A 22,508-nucleotide genomic window follows, 5' to 3' on the forward strand; every position below is an offset into this window, starting at 1 on the left:
CAGGAAACCAGCGCTAAGATGAAAAAAAATGCGTTTATAATGAAGTGCCACGATGTAATAATTCAGACAGCCAGGAGAGTTTATTTTATTACAGACTGAAACGTTCCCACCACCAGCACCAGCGTCCTGGCCGCGGCAGCCGGCAGAGCCGGCACAGCCGGCCGCGGCGCCCCGCGGGGCACCGGGCTCGAGGCGCTCGGCTCCGCGCCGCACCGGCGCCCGCTCCACCCTCCCGCCAGGCTTTTACGAGACCTGAGGTTTCTCCGCCGAGCTCCCCTTCGGCTTTCCACCTCTGCAGCCAACGTTTAAAACTGGTCCAGCCTGCTGGCGCCCGCGCAGCGCCCACGGGCCGGGCTATGCTCCCCGGAGCTCCCGGCGGCTCCTGCAAACCCTCCCCAAAAGCAGGGCGCACAGCGGCCCCGGGAGCGCCCTGGGCAAGGGCAAGCAGCACGTGTCAACCTCAAAGAGACGGGGCAGCCGGGCAAGGCACCCAGCGGCAGCAGGAGGCAGCAGCGGAGAGAACACACAAGCCCGCTGCACCTCTTCCCCCCCCTTTTAAAGCTAGCCTGATTTTAAAAAGTCATCGTGGTAAGTTTGCAGCCTGGGCTCCCTCAACCTGAAAACCACCTGCCCTAGCCCTCACCAGGGCAGCAGAACGCAGGTTGAGGGCGAACCAGGAGAGAGAAGTACGGGAATTAACTGGCTTCGGGGCTTTGGGAACCTCACGTCAGCGGAGATGCGCTGCACCGAGTCGCGCTTCCGAACACCTCGCGCCGAGGACAGCGACGCCTTCGCAAGCGCCGGGACCTGGCAGAGAATCAAAGCGCACCCGGACTGCTTACTGCATTGCCAAAACACAACACCAAAGAGAGCAAACACTGCAGACATGACACCAGCCAGCGAGAGAGGAGAAAGCCCTTCTGGAAGCGAGGGAGCCACAGCGCAGCTTTGGAGGAAGGGCGCCAGGACGCCGCTCGGGTCCCCAGCACTCACCCTCATCCAGCCCGCTGCAGGGCCTCTCCTGCTACAAACAGCCAAAGGCGTTTGAGCAGGGACGCAGGACGTGCCGGCGCTGGGAGAGGCCGGCGTTTTGACGGCAGGCTGCATTTCGGCCACCCAACCCCATGGTCGACCCGGGCTGGACCTTCCGCGGGTTTGCCAAACCCCGGCGGCTGCTGTGGCACAGCCAGGACTGGTGAAAACCCACAGCAGCTCCCACGCCTGGACTTACCCCCTGCTTCTCGCAGGCAGCGAGAAACAACAGCGACGCAGGACGTTTTCAGACTCATCACTATTGCTGCTGTAGCCAAGTGGCACATTTGTACAGGCCGTTATTCAATTTATACGTAGTGCTGTAGTAATGGTGAAAGCCAGGTGCATAATTTTATACCTCAATTATTTCAAAATCAGGTTCTCAAAGCATTGTAATTAGGCTCCAGAGTCAATATCCTGCTGAGATGAGTCAGGTCCACCTCTGAGCCGTCGCTCCACGCTGCCTGAAGGCTAACGCATAGTTTGCTGCATTTTGTTCTGATCTGAACTGTTTCCTTCGCAGCCATGATAACCTTCTTTAAGATCCGTCTTTTTTTTTTTTTTAAGGGAGGAGACTATCAGGGTCTGCAGAAGTGAACAGATCGAGAGACCCAGCAAAATATCAAACTCAGCCCACGGAGCTGGTGCTCGGGGCAGCACTTTGAGAACACCCGGGTCAGCGTCCCTGTTACTAACTGAGGTGGCAAAGGACTGATGACAACTGACTTAATGTAATTAAGGTAATTAATGCATCAAGGGTATTTGAACTGTGTGACTGGAGTCCCAAAGGCTATACCCTGGCTGGCCTTGACAGGCTGGCACTGAAGGGAATGGGAGTCGACCACTGCAGCAAAAAATCCTGGCTCCTCTGCAAGTCAGTTGGGTCCAATGCAAGAAAACCAATCACAGAGGTACAGTCGAGCTATAAAAACCCCGTTACTGCTCTGTTCCCAGCTGTGCTGCTACAACTCTCCCAGCCGTCACTTCAACAACTGATTTTTGATCAGCTCACATTCTCCGTGTGCAGGCTGCTCTGCACAGATGCTTTTTAGGACCAAAATGAGCGAAACCGTTGAAGCAACGATGCACCCTGCGTCAGGGCCGCTATTTCACAAATTCAATAGAGGAGAAATAAAGCCCTAGAAGCAGGCGGCAACTGTAATTAGCTTTTTCCAGCCTCGTGCAGGAGGTTCATTTCACACTATTAGAAAGTAAAAAGACTTGCCCCAGGAAAGAAAAACCAATCACGAGCAGTCACGCAGCGGCCAACAGCGGAGGCAGGCACCAGCCCCGGGACCGCACTCCCGACTCTCATCAACCGCTGCCTACTCGGGGCTCTGCCGCCTCTCGAGTTGAGGAAAGTCTCCGCTATGAAAGATCGCACTGATGAGCTGAAGATCTATACCCACCACTCACCTGCTGAACGCTTTTCCTTGGAATATCTCCCTATAGCTGAGAAATGAAAGACATTCAACAAAAACTAAGAAATCCAAGCCAACCACGCAACAACAAAAGGACTAGCAAAGGCATTACCTGGAGACCCCATCTACCTACCTAACACTTCCTTTAGGTCCTTTACATCTCCTTTACCCCCCAACAGACGCCTCCTTGGAGAAAGAGCTGTTTAAGAGCTGGTGGCACCGGTCCCAACTGTCCAGAACGCTCAGGCCTCAGGGAAGCAACGGCCGGGCTCAACGGCCCGGCCACCGCCCCTGCCCTGCCGAGCTCCTCGGAGGGAACGCAGCAGCCTCCCAAGACTGCTCGTGCCGCACACATATTGCGCTCTGATTTATTTGTGCCATTAGACGAGGCAGCATAAACGTAAACCAGATTCCTAGGAGCCAGAGTCAGCACTTTTCCAGCAGCTCCGACGCTCACATCTTGATTAATGCGGTATCCTCCTTCCTGGCCCAAACGTAACCTCGCTCTGCCTTATCCACCCAGAGCATCACTGCCGCAAAGACCGTCCCCTAGTCCGTCACTTGGATCGGATCACCCCTCTTCTTGCTACCTCTTCGCCAGTAGCTCCTCTACTCCGTCAAACAGCTCTTCACGCTCACCCTCAGCCCGTTCACAGCCTGCCCCGCCGGGGCTGCCCACTCTCTTGTCCAACACCAAATGGTCAACCTCAGCTCCAAACAAGCCTGCGCTGCCAGCCAGTACCCCCTAAGCTTCAACTCCCAAAGAAAATCCCGCTTGGTTTTGTCCACGGCATCCCTACCTTTCAGGAGAAGCTCTCCACCAGCACGCACCGCTCAGCGCAGCATCGGCTGGAGCAACACCATCTACTCCGACCACAAGAACGGCTACATAAAGGTCAAGGTGAAAATTTATGAGGGTTTTCCAAGTAGCTGAATATTGAGTACTTGTATTTGACCATTCCCTTCTCCCCCCGCCCAGAAGTGATTTCTCCTGACAGGCAGCGGGACATTTTCCAGCCAATGTTCACATTAGAGGTTTAAAATGCCTTAAATTTCTATTTAGTAACTTTGTGGCTACAATTATTCACCAAAACACCCACCGTTACTAAAACTAAAAACTCCCAATTTTAATAAGCATGTCATTCTATCTTCTCAGTTATTTAGTGCACGTGCAAGAGAGGTTTAAGTGTAGTATCAGCCACAGCTGCTGACCGATAGTTCAGCTGATCAGGCCTTGGGAAGTCAAGAGAAAGACTTAAAGCACCTTAAAAACGTACAGTTCACACCATTACTGTTTAAAGGGTACCGTGTCAGTAAGCGACATTCTCCGTAATCCTACATCGAATCCGCCACATCTTTTTAAAACTAAATTTTTTTAATGCAGATGCTCACACAGTCCCGTTCCAAGACTGGGTTTAGATCACCTCTGACTGCGAACTGGAAGACAGCGAGCGTTTGCTCACGCTGCAACCCCGCCGCCCAGGGCTCCAGGAGCCCGGGGCTCTCGGCCGAGTTTGCCCGCTGAGCCGGGGGAGCTCCCCGGCCGCCCGCCTCCGTGGCTGCAGCCCACTCCCCTGGCACCAAGAGAGGGGGGAAAAGGGGAGGAAGAAAATGAAAGCACGTGTGGAAACGATTTTCCTCCGGTGCAAGCCTCAGGGCAAACTCACAAAGATATCGCAAATGCAGATAGCGGCGCAATGGGCTGAGGACAAAACACTGCTCGAGAAGAAAGGCACGGGGAGCGAGCGAGTCGGGTTTACAGTACTTAATCTTTTTTCCATTATTAGATACAATTTGACGTCACTTATAGAGTTTAAGAGCTCATTGTAAAGCAGACATTTATTACAACAGAAGGATGGAGCCCGTCCAAATGCAATATAGCTACACTGCAGCTATTAAATCTTGTTCTACTTCACTGAGCAGCCAAATATTGGCTTGAAGAAAAATTAAATAAATAAAAACCCCATGACACACACGCAGCATTTTTCCTTAAGTATTCCCGAATATTGCACTGTTTCTTCATACTTTCCATTCCTATTAACATTTGGGAAGAGGAAAATTTCACTCCCTTTCATCTGCTTTATAAACGATGCTATAGTGCAAGCAGGGAGCCCCCTATTTGACATACTAGCTTCGAGGGGAACAGGTGAAGTCCATCAGCTGAACTTTGCCTGGAAAATAAATGTTCCAAGTCATGCCGTGCCTGGAGGTTGTGCAATAATGAACTAATACAGAGAGCCATTAAAAGAGCCGATACGCACAGTGAAATCACAGATGAGTTCAGAGGGAAAGACAAACCAGGCTCTAATCCTTCTGCTGATGCTGAGGATAAAGCTGGATATTAAAAAGAATCTATCTGAAATTAAAGGTTAAAAGTTTCCAAGTGGTTGCTCTGTTCTGCACCAACTGCGCAGCCCCCAAACCCACCCCGAGCACCCCGTGGCCTCGCCGCAGAGCCCGGCTTCCCTGCTCAGGCTGAGCAAAGGAAAACTGGGCAGACCCCGCTCCTAACAGCTTGCTCTTAGCCCAAGTTTTTCAGCATTACATGCTGAAAACAAGGAGAAATTACATATATGTGTACATATGCGTGTGCACACAACAGTCCCTCTCTCCCCATTGGGTGTGCAAGGAACTACATTCAGACCATCCTACATCCTACAGTTTTTTCCTTTTTAAATCAACGACAAGAGTAGGAAGTCATAACAGTTCCTATTCCTTAACCCTACCGGTTACTAAGTAGGCAAACAACAAATTACCTTTTCCCAGCCAGGCTCCTCCCTTGAATCGCCCGCCGGAGCTGCTAGGCTGAGGGTGCCCGAGCTCCGCGAGCAGCTGGTGGCCACGTCACCCCGCAGGTCCTCGGGCCACAGCCGAGAGCGAACCCAGCCCAGACCCACCGGCTCACGCTTGCTTTGAAATCAGACAGCCTTCCGGTTCAACACTGCTTAGGAAACAGGACTACTTCTCTCTAAGTTTGGAAATAAAGAGATAATGCTCAAAGCTGCAAGAACAAGGAATTTCGCAGCCTCCAGCTTGTTTACAGAGGTAGGAGGCTTCTGCCGTCTAACCTAAATTACTCTCGCTACAATTTAAGCCTCTCTCTTCTTGTCCTTATCTCAGGAGAGGCAGCGAATGGTTCATTAACAACTCTTCTGCAATACCATTTTTTTCCACGTTCAAAGATGTATGCAGCATCTCCTCATTTTTTTTTCTTCTGGATTAAACAACTCTAATTCTTTCAGTCTCTCTTCAGTCGTCATGTTTTCCAGCCCTCCGTTAACCCTTACTGATCCTTCACCCTTTCTCCCACCGATCCACATCACTAAGAGCGGTGCTAAGCCACAGCAGGCCAGAAGAAAGAGGAGGATAACTTTATATGAAAAAAACTTTATAGGAAGAGTGCCACATGCGAAACAAATGCTCCTGTACAACGTTTGCCAACGGTGGTTGCCACTCAGTCGGGAACCCATCGCAGCCTTCACTGCATCTCCATCACCCCGGCCATTCTCCATTTTATAGTTTATTCATGAGTCTTTGCACTTCTCTTTACCAAATTATAGCCCATTTCAGACTATTTTCTCGAGGTTATTTTGAATTCTTATGCTGTCCTCCAAATACCTGCCTATCCACCAGGCCTGTTTTTGGAGGCACATAATGTGCAGTGCCTGCTTTGGCATTCGAGTCAGCTCCGGGCAGACTCCGGGCTGCTTCCCCTGCAGCTCCCTATCAAACCGAGGCATCAACAGCGACTCCCGTTTTTCAGTAGTTACAGCCTCGATGGAAATAACATTTTACTACCTCACTTATGCAAATATCATGTGAAAAAGGGGGGAAAGAACATTCCTAGCTGGTTTAAAAAGACTATTTCATACAGGGAAGCACTGTACGATTGCAAAGTCAGTGTTACAGCACCATAATATTTCACACTGGTTTCATTAGGCTGAGATTTGCCTTGCCTAAAGGCAAAATATGGATAGAGAAAATAAGTCCTACTCCATCAGGGGACGCTTGTAACGGCACCTAAAAATCATGCAGGGGAAGCAAAAACCTAAGACAGAAATGCGGCAGTGAAGGTTGATGAATAATGTTGCAATGGAGATTGGAAGTAAGAGGCCATTTTGCACAAGAGTGGTAAATGTTTAATATCTCTATTGCTTCTTTCATCCATAACACCAACAGATTAACAAGGTCTCTGTGGCTGCGTAACTTCTTTGGAGTTTTGATCTTGGAAATAATTACACTAAATATTTCATAAATGCCTTTGAAAGGGATTTTTTTTTTTTTTTTTTTTTTTTTAGAAAAAAGAAGAGCTAGCTGCTCTGAGATTGCAGCAGGATAACGAAGGTGCGTGGATAATCAATAACCACTTTCAGTTCATTATTCAGCACGTTTTGAGGCTGGCGTTCTTTCTTTCCCTCCACAGCTCTGCATCCCACATACAGAGCGATGGAGTGTTTCTAAACCCTCCGCTCTCGCTGCTTTTGCGAATCATTCCCCACGCCAACCACAACGCGGAACCGCAGCCCCCAAGAACACCTACGTGACTTGCAGCTTCCCAGGAGATTTGCAGCCGAGCAGACTGCAAGCTGAGGCAGCGGAGGCCGAGCTGAAGTACACGGCAGGTTGCTGGAGTTTCTCCTTTGGTCTGAAGAAGGACCAGCTGCGCTTTCGCAGCAGCCCCCACGTGCCCGAATGCAGAAGCGCGTACCGACCGCTCTTGGAGCTTGCATTAAGTTTCCTTGCAAGCAGGGCAATTCCTATTGCTTATCCATGGCGCGCCAGGCCTGCCCTCCCCTAGATCCAGTCTCTGCACCTCGCTTTAAACCTCTGGGCCTTTGAGAGGTTTCTCCAGGGCTTGCAGTTGTGTCTCCCAGGAAGAGAAACCCCATCGCACGCATCGGGGAGGAGCGCGATGGAGCGGCAGCTTTTCCAGCGCAGCAGCCAGCAGTTGTGACCCAGCACAAACATTTTTGCGTGCTCCTGGAAGAGACTGCTCTCGGCCACACGACGGTTGGGAGGGGGCTTCTGGAAGCAGAGGAAAGGCCTCCTTGAAGTAGGCTAAATCTGTCTCAACCTTCATCTCAGAGAAAGCGTGTTTGCAAAACTACCACGGCCGAAGTGGTTTTGAAGCGCTAGGAGAGGGCAGCTTGCCTAAGAACTATGCAAAAATCCCGCGGACTCACCTAGGCTGGTTGTTTGCAACCTCCACCTCCCCAGGACGGAGCGGATTTTAACCGGAAAGAGAGTCTGCTCATCTCGCGCTAGCCCGAACCCCTTGCACCACCACCATAACCCCGAGGGCCGAAGTACGTTGAAGTAGGAGCGCGACTTGCGCTTCACGCCCCCGCGGAGACGGCCGCGGAAGCAGGAGAAGGACCCGAAACACAGCGCGCACTGCGATCACTTAAAACGTAGCCAGAGCCGGACACCGACTCCAGGACACGGGAGAGGGAAAGGCACACGGATGAATCCTCCGGACCACGTTCACTTCCCAAAGCACAAGCGGGGGGGGGGGGGGGGCGAAGGCGCAACGCAGACACAATTCTCTCCTCAAGACAATCCAAATTTTATGCTTTTATAGGGTGGAGTTAAACTAGAATCTGCCCGGGAGCTCAGCTTTGCCAGCATAATCCCCAAACTCCCATAAAACCTTGATGCATTAGTTCAGCCAGAAACTTGGATAAAACACTATTGATTGGTGCCGTTTTTTGTGAAAATAATCCAGGTTTCATGGTAGAGAAACAGAAGTAGACCCACTGTTTTTTAGGCACAGCGCAGGAGGCAAACCGAACTAACTTTGCAGTTAGAGTCACACTAGAGAGACAAAAGAGAAAAAACACAGGATGCCCTGCCATAGGGACTGGAAGGGAAAATGAAAGTCGGATTACAGCTCTACCTTCAACGCAAGCAGACCCTAGAGATGGAATGTGAAAAGCCTCCACAACAAATATCTGCAAAGTATTTAAAGCACTCATTAAAAAACAGAAGCATAAAACTCACTCGCTTCCACTTCCTTTTTAGCATTTTTTTTTTAATCACCTCTTCAATTCTGTTTCTGAATGTACCACCAGCAGCCCTGGTATCTCTCCACTGCCACAGCCGTCCATCTTCCGATTTCCCACAACACAGAGAAACCTTCACGAGCCTCAAGGCAGGGAACACCTGCAGTAAGGTCTATCATGATAAAACACCCAGGTGCAGAGGCAGATTTGGACGCGAGAAGGCTGATGGCACTGCGGAGAGTGACACTGTCACTCCCAGGAGGGAAGCCAGCTGCACCGCTGAGTTCAAAAAAGCTCCTACAGAAGTTAAATATACAAAGTACAGCGTGTTTCCGCATAAGACTTGCAAATCCTTCTCTAGATTAAACTCAGGGCCTGCTATACAGCCTCACTTTTGTTTCGTTTTCTTGCCATGCAATTAATTCAGTTATTATTTACAGCATTTTGCAGGAATCCAATTAGCTGTAAAACAGAATGTGATACAATCAGAAAAGAAAACAGCACCTGCTAAACAAGCATTGGCACCGCCAGCCAGCCCAGACACCTTGGGTCCAAATCCACCTCCCGTCACACCACGGCAGCCGCCGAGCGCCCCGCGCAAGCGCCTGGGCACGGGCTTTCCCCGAGCGCTCCAGAGGGGAAGGACGCGGGGAAAGGGAAAACCAGGGATTCACCTCAAGCCAAGGACGCGGAGCACTGGCGGAGGAGGAGCGCACAGGTCCCAGGGGAGGTTCTGGCGAGAAGAGAGGAAGTAACGCCGTTGGACCGAGCTGCCCAGCGCCAGGACGCGCGCCCGGAGCGGAGAGCGGCTGCTCCGAACGTCCCAGAGCGGTAAGAGCCGGCTGGCGCCCGGCTGTATTCCCTGCAAGGACCTCGCAGCACTCAGCACCTTCGTAAAGCTTCGCCACGGCCTCGGGAGCCAGGGACGGCATCATCAGCCCTCATTTGTGGGGGAAACCGAGGCACGGAGAGAAAAGTGATCTGGGCCAAGATCCAGAACAGAGCTAACGACGGCGCTGGCTCAGGACCTTCCACCTCCCTCCTTTGGCTTTGGCCGAAAGATCATTTTTTTAAGCAGAGGGAATGGGGATGCGCTGGTAAATCAAGTTTCCCTGAACTGGGATAATTAACGAAGCAATGCCCATATTTCACCTACCAATAATGCAGAAACACAGCCAGCTGTGGGCTAAAAATACAAATGAAATTTTATTGCCTATTACCTACTGCCTTTGTATCCATCAGTGATTTCTGTGGAAAGTAAAGTAATTCCTGTTTCACAGTTAATTGATTTCTGCAAGAACGAACAGGTTCTCTGCACACACCCCAGCCCTCTCCCGCAGGCATGGCCACCAGCTACAGCAAAGCTCCTGACAGCTTCAAGAACTTAATAAAAAATAATAAATAAATAAATAAATAATCTCTTACCAAAAGCACAGTCCCTGAGCTCATACTGTGGTAATATCAGATGTAATTAAGTTGTGTTCAGACCACACCACTGGCATTAGTATCTTGGGAATCAAAGAACAGTCTAACTTTCCAGCTGTCAAATCCACAGGACAAAACTGGGGAGCAGTTTCTACCTCCTGATTCAGCCTTTTATTCTGATTATTTAGCTCTTGAATTTCCTTCCACAGCATTTCCCTATGCCCATTTGTTTCAAAAATCCAAGATATAACTTTATTAAGACTATGAGCAAGCAAGCAAGCAAGCCTCGCTGCAGCCCGAGCCTGGCGAGGAGGCAAAGCACCGAGCAGCCGGTGTCAAGTCGGACCAGTTCAGGTTTAGGAGACTGTGCAGGCCTCGAGCACGGCACGACAGCAGCATCCACGTCCGCCCTCCCCGTAAAGGTGGCGAGAGCCCTTCCCCACCAGCGCCGTCTCCCGCGGGGCAGGTGAGCTCACGGGGCTTCCCTATCCGACTTCTACAGCTTCCCGTCGTCCCCCGCTTTACGACGCTCTCCCGGGTCTCGCCCGTCGTTTTCTGCCTTGGGAAAGTCTTCGTTCTCGCTATCACGGCTCCGCGTGTCAGCGTATCAGACAGCAGGAGCACGGCACGACCTTTGTGAGAGCCACACGCGCCCTTCGCTAAAGGGCACTGCAGCTGTGTTTATATCTGATATGAATCTGCTCTGTAAACAGTGACCTGACTCAGGATCTGGACCTTCTCAGACTGCAGCATTAAGATTGCACGTGTATGTTGGCCCCGATGGACGGTCCCAGAGCCACCTGGCCACCAGTGGGGACACCGCTCACATGCGGAAGTTACCCATTTGCTGCCGCTCTTCCAGCTCCCTTCCGTCACTGCTCACCCTCCTCACCACTGCCAGCTCACCGGGTCTAAAAACCTCCAGAAGAGGCATGGAAGTTCAAAATCACCAGAAGTTGGAAGTTTTGACACATCTGAAAGCTTTAACACCACCTTCCAGGTAAAGGAGCCAAAAAGCTTGGGTATCTCAACTTTGATCATGATACAGCGTGAAGAGAGGAGGAAAGACATGAGAGGACAATTATTGCCAGGGAAAAGAGTTATTCATGTCTTACAGATAGGTAACACAAGTGTCTGAGGGACACTTAAGTTCTCCATCTATTTTGGACACAGCTAGCCAAATGCTTGCACATAGTGAAATCGGTAGCTGAACTGAAAGCAATATAAGAGTTCTTGCTCCAGGCACTAGACCCAGTTTTCTCATCTCATTTCTATTTTTTTTTATATGCTGTCAACTGAGAACACCATGACAAAAAAGTCAGCCCATTAAACCTGTTCTTAGATGTCTTAAGCTCTTATATATGAAGTTGGCATCATCAGAGTCCATAAATTGCAGTTGAAGTACATAAAGGAAATAATCAAGACATAACTCCAGTTTAATCTAAATCAAATCACTACAGTCACAGAAGTGTTTCCCAAAATGGTAATTAATTTTTTAAAAGAACAGATTAAAGGGTTTCTCAATTAACAGAATACTTTTAGGAGACAAGCTAGAGAGGATTGTCCATTTTATTAATACAGCAATTTAACAGCCATTCAGCATCTAATAACTTCTCATTAAAAGTCAACCCTCTCCCCTTTTCAGCAGATTAGCTACACATTTGTCAAACACAATACTGCTTCATTAGCCTAAAAGTTCAATTTCTGTTTTCCCTCAGATTTGCTCTTAACCTGCTGTATCAGTAAGCTAAAATCCTGAATTTCAGCAAAGTCAAAACTCCAGAATTAACACAAACACTCTATTGTCATTTTAAGAGTTCTGCATGGTATTTTGAATATATCCCCAGTAACAGTCAACTGGTGCAAGAGTCAGGTAGGAAACCCCCAGGGTCTGCCCATACAGCACTGCCCAAACGCATCAAGTAAAGGCTCTTCCATAAGCTGGACATCATCTAGAAGAGCACGTAAATGCTGCCTTCTCCTGCCACCCTTTCCACCAAAAAACTACTCTGTAACTCCTCGTAGCCCAAGCTGCTCGGAGTTGGAGGTACAGCTGAGAAGCGGACATACAGCGATTTCTACATTCCCAGCGGGGTTCAGTCCTCATTATAACCTTGCCCTTCCAGGTTAAATACGGTTTTCACGCACATAACACACTGAGAAGCATTACTCTGGGTGCTGGTTTTAGGCAGTAAAGCCACGTTCAACCGCCCCAACGGTCTACAAGCCTCAGAGCAGGCCCTGCTGCCCATCCGGTAACTGCCACGTGCCAGAGCACAAGCAGGACAGCAGTGACAGGTCCACGGGCCGGGCACGACCCGCACAGCACAGCACTGCCAACACCGTCCTCGACGCTTTTAAACAGACGCATACCCCGCCGTGCCACGAAAACTGACAGCAGAAACATTAGGAGAGAAAAGCTCCTGTCAGGGCAACCCCCCAAAAATCATGAAAGCAAGAAAGCTTTATATATATATATATGTATATTATTTTATAGAGAATTTCATCCAGGAGCCCTGGACAAGCTATCTCTGCACGGCCACGTGGGTGCTCCCAGCCACAGGGTTCACAGCACAGGAGAGATTTTTACTCAGCAGTGCTGAGCTAGACCCAGCTCTTTGGGATCGCAGCTACTTACCCACGAGACACACTGACTTTCTGCTTTACAGAGATAACCGTCGTTGAGAAGAAGCTACTGGAGTTTAAGCACAGGGACAGCAAAGCTGCGCGGGCCATCTACGGCTGTGTCACGTTGCTAGGCTCAGCATCACCAGGGGGTTTCTAGAAACTGGGATTGCTTTTGTTTTTCCCCTCACCCCGTATCCCATATAGAAAAGAAAATACTGCAGTGTTTTCAAGTGCTCAGTGCCCCAGCCTGGTGTTAACTGCAGGGACGCTGCCGCTCCGAGGAGGACCTCACTGCTGGGGTTCAGCAGCTACAGCAGCAGCCACCACCTCTCCAGCGAGAGGACGGCCCCGCGCCAGAAGGAGACAGCGGCACAGCCGTGCGCGGTGTCTGCCCTCCTTACTGCGACCTAAGACCTCGGCTCTGCAAGGAAACCACGCAGACGGCGAAGGAATCCATCTGCGCGCATCGCGCTGCAGGATCAGAGCTCCAGGAAATCTGTTTAAAAGATAACAGAAACCGAAAGAGGTTACAGCTAAGGCTAATACCACCCAAAAGCTAAAGCAAACGAAAACATTCCAGTCGGTCAGCCTTATCTGCAAAGATTATCCAAGTGTGTTTAAGCACATAACAGCCACATGCACAGGCTTTAAGAGAGGGGACACCTATAGCCCAGCTCCTGGGGTTGCAATTTTAAGGAACAAAACCAGACATCAGCAGAAGGGAAAGTTCAGGATATATATGGCATCAGTTTCCAAGAGAATATTTCTCATGTCACTTGAGACCAAGGTTTTAGCCAACTTGGCAGAAAACAGACAAGCTGCAAAGCTACCCTAAAAATACCAGTCTTCCTAATTACAGAAAAGCAGTGCGTAAGCAACAGCAGCTCGAACAATGCATACTTTTAGTGACACCCTATTAATTTTTTTTTAAACATACACCATTTCTAAAATACTGTTGCAGTTGCTCAGCAGTGCCATAGATGTTTTTAATGTTGCCATGCAATTTAAGATGCAAGCCAAGCTTGCCCGAGACTGATGGCTTACGGCTTCATCTGCGTGATTTACTAATGTTTGTCCTCCTCCGGCTCTCTTCAGCATCACACTATTAAGTTTTCAAATTCTGGAAGTCAACTGCTTGTCACACCAACATTTCTTACAGCACATTCATAACACACTCAGCTGCAAGCAGGGCACCAAGCCAGGGTGGGATGAAAGAGAAATACTAGTGAGATATCAGAAAAAAAAAAATTACCGTGTGCGTCAGCCCCGCGGTCCATCTCATCTGGCTGTGTCTGACAGCAGCTAGCAGCAGCTGCTCCAAAGGAGGCTCCAAAGGATGCCTCAAACTCGCACGAACAGGTAGTTACACCCTATCTGCCCATCCAGGAAGCTTCTCCCAAACCCCATGAAGCCAGGCACAGGCTTAAGGCTCAGCGTAATACGTGATCGAGAGCTCTGTACCCAGCCAGGAAGAGGGACAGCAAGGCACACGGGAGCCGGAAGGCAGGGGAATCAGAGCATCGTTATCCAGGCAAGCGCAGACCCGCGGGCCCGAGGCCGGACCTTCGCCTCGCGCAGGTCCACAGCTCCGGGGCCTGGCAGAGCCGCGCCAGGCGCAAAGCTGGCCGCCTCCCCGGCTCCGCGGGGGCCAGTTCCTCGCAGAACCGAAGCGAAGGGGAAAAGGCGGCCAGAAAAGGCAGAGGAAGGCAATTTGAAGTTATACTTTTTGGAAAGCGTGAGGCCAGCGTAAAAGCAGCGCTCCTGACCCCGTCACCGGCCGGTTTTCCACGGATGAGCGCTCTGGACCGCAGCCTGGCCGCGTGACTGACGTCTGCCCTTCACACATCTTCCCTTTTTAGTTATATAGGCAAAGACCAGAGGAGAGAAACCATCAGGAAGAATTAAACTGGCATCAGGGATTATGCAGTCCAAGGCCTTGTCCTCTCCCCTCTCCCACTGAAACACAAGCCGTTGCCAAGAACCACCGATCCCTCCTTTCTCAGTCCAGCTCTATCCAACTTTAGTGTGTTTAATAGAGTTGATAACGATCAAAAACCTTCAAAAGCTAGTAAAAAGCTTAAAGCTTAGCCCTAGGCTAGAGGGGGGGGACGGAGGACTCGGTAGAGCTGCCAACAAGGAAAGGCCGTGCCAGCGGCGCGGCGCGAGCCGGAGTAGACACCAGCGCAGACTCGCCACCCGTAACCACAGGGCTCACATGAGTCTACAGCTGTAAAAATAAATAAAAAAAATATGTATTTGTTGTCACTACCATCAGTCAGGGTGACTCACAACAGCCCCGCTCAGGAGTTTCATTGCTATGCAGTCACTTTTCACCTCGAACGTTCAAAAATACCTTGAGTGACAACAATAACAACGGAGCACAATAGCCATAATTAACCAAAGCACGAGAAAATTCCCAAGTTCCAAACTAACCAAAATTGCTACTCCAAAAATGAATGAGAAATAAGTTATGCAGTCCTTCCCAACCAGTCACTGAAATCAGGAGAGAAAAAACAAAGCTAAGGGGAGCGCCACCATTTTCTGCAAATTCACCAAGACCCGAGTAGCCCTGTTAGCAGGGAGGGCAGGAGCCCCTTTTTCAGAGGGCTGGTTTTGATGATGTTTACTGCTAAATACAACCTTGTAAGTACCTGCTATTTACAAAATAACTAAATAAGTTAACTGTATCCAAACTAAATCATTGCTTTTTCAAACACAGGTTAATGTGTTTTTTTCAGCAGGGCTAAAAAGGGAAAAAAGGATGATGGCAAGCTTTGGAAGCGACTTACCAGCCTACCCACGGCTTACACTTTGGGAAGTTTTCCGTCTTCCATTTTACACAATTGAAAACAGCTGCTTTAAAACTAACCCCTCTTACAGGGAGTGAAAGTGCCACTAAGCAGCGGATGTGAATCTCGCTTCACTGGCCGCTGCTATTGGGGGACGGAGAAAGGCAGAAAGCAAGAGCAGGCAAAAGGGACAAGCACACGGGATTTCCTTTAATCCAGTCTGTCATTCGTGCTGGGTTCACGGTGCAAGAGGTGACAGTGAAGGGCAGAGCACCTTGGTGGCCGAGACAAGCTGACAACAGGCAGCCACGGTGAGCTGATACCCAAAGCCTGTCCTGAAACACCTTTTCCGCGTAACCTTTTCTAGCCAGGCTTAGCAACTCCGCCACTCTCCTCTCTCCTGTTTTTGGCTTTATTTCACCGCTGTCCTTTGAAGCGCCCGGTAGGCATCTCTGGAGCAGCCCGCTGGACCTCCGGGTGCCCAGCCGAGCCGCGGTCAGCCTGCCCCAGCGGCTCCGGGCTTTTGCGCAAGGCGAGCACTACCCGACAGACCGGCACAGTCCCGCTCACAGGTTCAGCTCGCAGCGGCAGCCACGCTCAGTGGCTTGCATTAAAAGGGCAGCGCAGAAGAGTAAGACCTCTTAAGCTAGTGGTCGAATTTAGGAGAAGCACTACTACTCCTCAAAGCACCAAAGTTGGCAACAGTCTTTATTTAGGACTGAAGTCCAGTAGCTTCCCCCGAACAAAGGACAACATGGAAACTATTTTCCTTGTGGAGTTTATTTTGAGCTGAAAGTATTTTCCAGTTTCATGCTGACAGACAGGATAACTACATCATGTTACAGAATTATAACTGAATTTTCAAGACCTAACACAGGAAAATAGAGAAAGCTAGACCTTTCCTTTGTATTATTTTCTCTTGCAAAAACTTTTTAGACTTTCAACACAAGGTCATGTGCTCCGATAGCACAAAAGGACCCAAGAAAACAGGTCACAGCTTCTATACTATCTATCATCTCAGGTATAGCTGAGAATCAGATTAACTAGTCATGATTTGACCATACCTGAAGGAGAAGGAAATAATTTTCTGCTGCTCCTCTCCCTGGCAATGAGGCCCAAGATTTTCAAGAGAACTGAACAGTACCAGCCTCCCAAACATTTCCCAGCACTGAACTCCTCTGGGACTCAAGGCCAAATTCCTTCAGCCTCTCTGAAAGCCCTGATTTAGACTGTCACATTTACTGGAGAAAATGTCTTGCTAAAATGACGTGGTAAAAGCATGCACTAATACCTCTGGTTTTATTCACGTCTCCTGTGACATGTATTCTGACAAATGGCTACAGAAACCCTCCTGGGAGAGATTCTTCCACTCTCTTTCCCCAAACCAACATGACCTGGTACAGGGCAAAACCAGATTATAAGGACAGAAAGGGGGATGATTTTCTGTATTCCTCTAGCATCTTCCACCTCAAGAGGCCCAACACCTCATGTTTTGGAAACGCTGCCAGACCAAGAGCAACAGCAGCATCCCCGAAGAAGGCTAATGAACGCAAGGAGCACATTTAGAGTTAGTTTCAAAGGTCTCACCCTGAAGAACACAGTAAACCACAAAGCATAGTATTTGCACAAAGAGGAATCCCACTCAGGCCTCCTGTTTATGGTCTGAGGTGCCCTAGGACCAATGCTTAATTTAATAAAGTTGCACTGAAAGTGAAAGGGGTTGATTAGCTAAATGCATATAAACTCTTAAAGTTCAGCCTTTACACATAAGTGCATTATTACCGTATCTGCTGTCTGCAGTCAACAGCTCTTTGGAAGCAGCTCTCTAAGGCAGGAGGTCAGATGAGCGCGCGCAAAGCCGTGGTAGCAGCAAGGGCAGCCCACTTACGGTTCTTCAGCTGTTGAGGTGACTGACAGTACTTCCGGATTAACAGCCTTGTCCAACACCCGAAACAGTCAGCCAGAAGATACCAAGCACTTCTTTTTGAGAATGGCAAGTTGATAGTTTGCAGGAATGCCAAGGGGATGTGTTTTTCCCTGTATGATTTGTTGACATCTCCTACATGCAGCACTAAAATCTCTTTGCTGCCCGGTCTGGTGTTTTCAATGTCAAGAAATGCTGCAGAAGACAGCACTTTGCCTTGAACTAAGGAGAGCTGAATGAAGTGTCAGCAGTTTTTATTTTAAAATGCATTTAGCTTTGTGCACGGGGCTAAGAATGCACTCAGCTCCCTTAGGTGTTTCAGTGTGCACCCATTCTTCTGCAAAAGGTGGCAAAGGCAGGACTTGGGAGCCCCTCTCCCCAGCAGTCCTGTCCCTGGTACTGCTACCAGGGCACCTCATGCATCCGCACTGCTGGCCACGTGCTTCACCCCCAAAGCTGCCTGGCACGTTCTGGCTTTATCTTCTCACCTCACAGGGATGGAGACGGCCTGTGACTTCTGTAACTGGCACTCCCAGTCACTGCGGCTTTGGACACTATAAATGTTAATGTCATTCCCCCTCTCCCTTCCCGAAGGGTGATTCAGGCACAAAATTAGCACGAGCTAAGCAACACAGAGGGTGACTGTGCTGCAGTCACGAGGGTTACTACACACCACCCAAGCCCGTGACATTTCCGTAGAAACCTGAGTGGGAAAGAGAAAAGCCTCAAAAAGCTGACCAAAAAAAAAAAAAAAAGGCAGGTGAAATAAGCAATTCTGGAGGGAAAAGGGAGACACGTGCAAGACCCTCTCCAGTTCTCCAGCGCCAAAGTGAGGTCAGCAAAGCTTTACAGGACCCACCTGGCTATGCCACCCACACCCCTAAGGCAAACACTGAGCAACCAGAACAGTCAGCGGAAAAGCACAACGTGGTGGCAGCAGAAAGGACAGGTCTGCTCTCTAGAGAACATCAGATCAAAGTTCAAGGAGTTCCGAGTTTTGAAATCTTGGCTATTAAGAGCTATGACATGTTTTCTTCAGCACGTCATTAATTTTGTCCAGGTTTCAGTCCCTCGGGCTGTCTGATGGGAATAACTACGTTTATCCAGTAGGGTCATTTCAGAGGACAAACTTGTATTATAAGCAACTTTTTTCCCCGTTGCTTACGGGGGTGTTCTTGCTCTTAATGCGTCATTAAATATAAAGGATCTTTCTTAACTTTTTCTTAAGGCCAGGTAAAGCCTTCCAGTACATACATTTTCCTCATTAGTAGGATCAGAGGAAATAAATATAGGAATGTGCAAGAGAACAATCGATTCTTTTGGTTAAACAACACCCCTCAAGCAAGGAGAAAAAAAGCAACCCATAATAAAAGCAAAAGCAAACATTTTCAGTTGTAAGTTAACAAGCCAGCAGAAAGGAGTTCAAATATGTTCCATTATACACTTGCCTATTCCAGAGAAGTGATTTGCACAACATCAAAAAGAAGGAAAAAAAAAAGTCAAAAATGCTAAGCGATGGTTTTTAAATATTTCAGGATGCTCTGCTCTTTTTCTGGAAAACTACTCACATTCCAGTGCTTGGCAAGAAGCGAGGCAGCTCTTCCAGGAGAGATGCGAACGCGCACGCAAGGAGGCTGTTCGTAATCAACTGAATCATTCAGTGAGACGCCTGACGTGCCTCCAAACCCCCTCCAGATACAGGAATAACATCCAGACCTTGCCCGGTGCTAAACTCCACGCACTGCAGGACCGTTCTCCAAAAACCAGAATTAAAATCCAAGCCAAATTCCGCAAGCTTTGGAAGCAAACCTGGCCGCAGCGGTTGCTCCGAAGGTCCGCGACGTTTGGTCCGGGCTCACGGTCGGTTCAGCCGAGCGCACGCGCTTAGCGCCGCGGTGCAGAAATCCTCTCCGCCGACGTCTCCGCACCGTTAAGACCCAGGCCTGCGCCCCGCGCCCCACGGCGAAGCCGCCTGCAGCCCTCCGAGCCCGCCGCGCCGCTGGCTCCCCCGGCGCCGGCCGCCAGCCGCTCGCCCCCGGGTTTCCCGTTGGTGAGCCAAAGCTTTACCACTCACATCTTTTACAGACAGCACATGACCTGCTGCTAGGGGAAAAAAAAAAAAAAAAAAGTGCTTTTTGGGGTCTTGATACCTTAGTCTAACAGATATTTTTTTCCTAGAATTAGTTTCTAAATACGTACTCTACCTACCACTTCATCAAAAGCAGAGCTAAAGACACTAACAAGTCAATACATTAAATAGCTTATCTTGTTAGAGGTTTTACAGCTGCTTAATAGTAAGTTCTGGTAACTGCTGCCTGTATATGTTTATTATTGTAAGAGTCCTTTTAAAGAAAAAGATCTGCGTAATAGCATAGCCTTTCCTTTCAACTGTATAAAAATTCCACGTGCCAATTAATAACATCATTAGCAGGAAACTTGAAGAGCAGCAGAAGCTACAAAATATAGTAAATTACATTTTGAGAACAGCTTTACTGCCACTACATTAAAAAAAAATCCTATTAAAAATTTCACACATGGAAAATATTAAAATATACACCCCTCAAAAAAAAAAAAAAAGGCAAAAAAAGGCAGAAAGCAGATCTGGACAGGAGATAGAGCAAACATGCTGTGTTCTCCGACAACCAGGGTAACAACAGCCGACCGGCAGACTAGAGCCTGACCTTTAAGGGTCAGTCACATTTTCCATGCACTGTTAAATATCGCTCGCAAAGGCGGCGGGGAGGAGGGGAAATCAATTCATAAAAGAAAAAAAAAAAATCACCCAACTGTCAGTGTTTACATGAAGTAACCGGTGAGAAATTAGCATTTTGCAATCAGGGCAAACGTCGTGTGACTTAACCGCACCGCAGCAAAGCTCAGCGTCACCCTGGCCTCCGGCAGCACGGCCACAGCGCCCGCGCCCCTCTCCTTTTTTCTTTTTTTTCTTTTTTTTTTTTTTTTGCCAAAAAAAAAAGAATTGGTCTGAACGCCGCGGCCGGAGGGGCGAGGAGCTGTCCGCAGCACAGAGCGGCAGGACACAGCTCCCCCGGAGGCATTTTTTTTAGCATTAGGAATGGAAAAGAGCAACCGTTGTGTATTACCGCATCCTCCCGGTTTCCAGAGCTGCGAAGTCTGCAACGACACGGCTCGCGGGAGAGCGCTTCGACCGAGTTAGAGGGCGTCCTGCGAGCTCTCCGGACGGCAGCAAGGAGGCTGCGGCGGGGAAGGGCCCCGCGGCCGCGGCGCCCAGGCCCCCCTCTGCTAAACGGGGTCCGTAACCGAACCGCGGCGAGAGGCAGATGATTTTTAAAGTAATTCGTACAGAAGTTTGTATTTTGTTCTCGGGTTGCCCCTGCCCTTATTTAACTAGTAAAACGAAGAGCTGTTCTTTCGCCTTTACCAGTTCTGATTTCACTGCCTAGAAACTCCTTACACCAGAGCAACACTCATCCCAAATTAAACAAGCAGCATGGACGCAGGTTTCCTTTGAGCAGGGAAGCTAAGAAGCTTCGTCCTACACTAACCAGATTCGGCACTGCCCAGACACGCTTGCTTAAGGAATTTTTATGCAGTGGAAGACGAGATTTTCCACAGTGACAAATGATTTATACAGTTGCCCAAACTCAGACGCCTTTTTGACAGTAGATTCAGCCTGTCCTTGGACTCATTCGTGCTCTGGAAAGCATCCTTAAAAGGAGGGTTAGTTGTTCTTTTGCATTAAGCAAAGCTATGTTAAAATGTTTGTTTCCGATAGAGCAGGGAGACAGACATCGGGCAGACGCAAGCTGTGCCTGAAGACCAGAATTTCTGGCAGATGGGTCAAGAGCAGCAGCTGTGATCACAGAGAACACATGCATCTTTACACACTTGGGGCTGCCATTTGGAAACCATCACATAAGACGGTTTGTAGCGGGAAAAAGGGCCATTTTTGGCAACAGGTGTCAGGATGCCGTTCTCCCGAACCTTTGCAGTGGCTATTGCAGCTGGATGTCTCATTGGACAGGCAAAAGGTCAGCACTAGTAAGGAAGCAGTACTTGCTCATGACAGTACCAGAAATACCATGCCAAAATATATCTTTCTCGTGGCCCAATCGCTACCTGCGTGAGAACAGCGCTGACCTGCCTGAGTAGACTGAGCTGCCACTGTTCACAACCAGGCCTGGATTGCCTTGCAGTCCACTGTAGGCTTGTGCCAGACTCCCTATGCCAGTCAGGAGCACGTTTCCCTTCTTTCAGGGAGCAGATAATTTACCTACACAAGGCACCAGGATGTGAAAGAGGAAAAAAGGCTTTCATGAAAGCAAAAATAAATAAATAACATGACTGTTTTGGCCTTCATCCCTGACGGGAAGCAGGTGGCTAGCACAGGGATGGCCAAGACGGAACCTAAAGAGGTGGGGTACCGCAAGATTGCAGGGCATTTGATTTAATATACAAATCTCGAGTTTTTGCAGAGCTCGTCACATACCAATTTCTGCAGCAAAGTCAGAAGGCAGCTCTGTAGATGCTGTGCAAGCCAGTAAGCCATGCAGAGATGAAGGCTGCTGCTGGACTTACCAAGCCATGCAACAGAGAACCACAAACACCTTATCGTCACTGAGATGCTACAGAGATAAGGCATCGGAAACAGCTAGGGACACTTTTAAGTTTATTCAGCAATGAGACCAGTGCATCAAATCTTTCCTGATAACTGAAGTCCCAGACATCGAGCAGAAAACGACAGCGTCAACATTACCGACACCTATGTTGACTTGGCCGGACCTCAGCAAGGCAACTTCTAAAATGGTTCCCTCTTTGTCCTTCTTTCAAGATGTTATAAACAGCTTATTCTCTTTCAGTGGGGCCAGGGAGACCCAGGAACTGTTATAAGCACAACCAAGAATGAGTTTACCAAACCCCTTATGCCAGGGACACTTAAAATGCTGCCCCAAACACACTGTGCAGCAGCAGGAATTAAATAAGCAAAGTCATTGTGCTCCCAGGATCTTTTCATGAAGGATTGTGGAGTACTCCAAGCAGAACCGTGTGTCGTGCAACGGTGTAAGCGCAGCTTTGCCCTCTTTCCTCCTGGGGAGGACAAGGAGGTTGCAGATCACTTCCAGAGAAGTACTGTGTAGGTTAACTCTTGTTTTCTCCTTTATAGCTGCGATACAGAGGACTATGAAGAGTGATGCAAACATCTTGCTTAGCAATACACATCGGAGGCTCAGAATAAGAGGCGGACGAGCATTACGGAGAACTGTGTCAAAGGCAGAGCAAGCTCTACAAGCTTTTCAGAGGTGAGTGC

At 49.1% G+C, this 22,508-nt stretch overlaps 1 protein-coding gene across 11 annotated transcripts in view; it reads right to left on the reverse strand.

Annotated features, from left to right (window-relative positions):
• PITPNM2 (phosphatidylinositol transfer protein membrane associated 2) overlaps window positions 1-22,508 on the reverse strand; it is a 124,123-nt gene that overhangs the window by 64,728 nt on the left and 36,887 nt on the right. Inside the window, exon 1 of one of the 11 annotated variants that reach the window (XM_062589676.1) lies at window positions 18,790-19,304. The exons of 9 other annotated variants lie outside the window; for them this stretch is intronic. The gene's annotated coding sequence lies outside the window, so the exon portion shown is untranslated. Of the gene's footprint in view, window positions 1-16,361; window positions 19,305-22,508 lie in introns of those variants that run through there. One more of the 11 variants, XM_062589675.1, reaches the window with a different exon arrangement.

This window comes from Rhea pennata, chromosome 17 (genome assembly GCF_028389875.1).
Source record: "Rhea pennata isolate bPtePen1 chromosome 17, bPtePen1.pri, whole genome shotgun sequence".
Taxonomy (NCBI): Eukaryota; Metazoa; Chordata; class Aves; order Rheiformes; family Rheidae; genus Rhea; species Rhea pennata.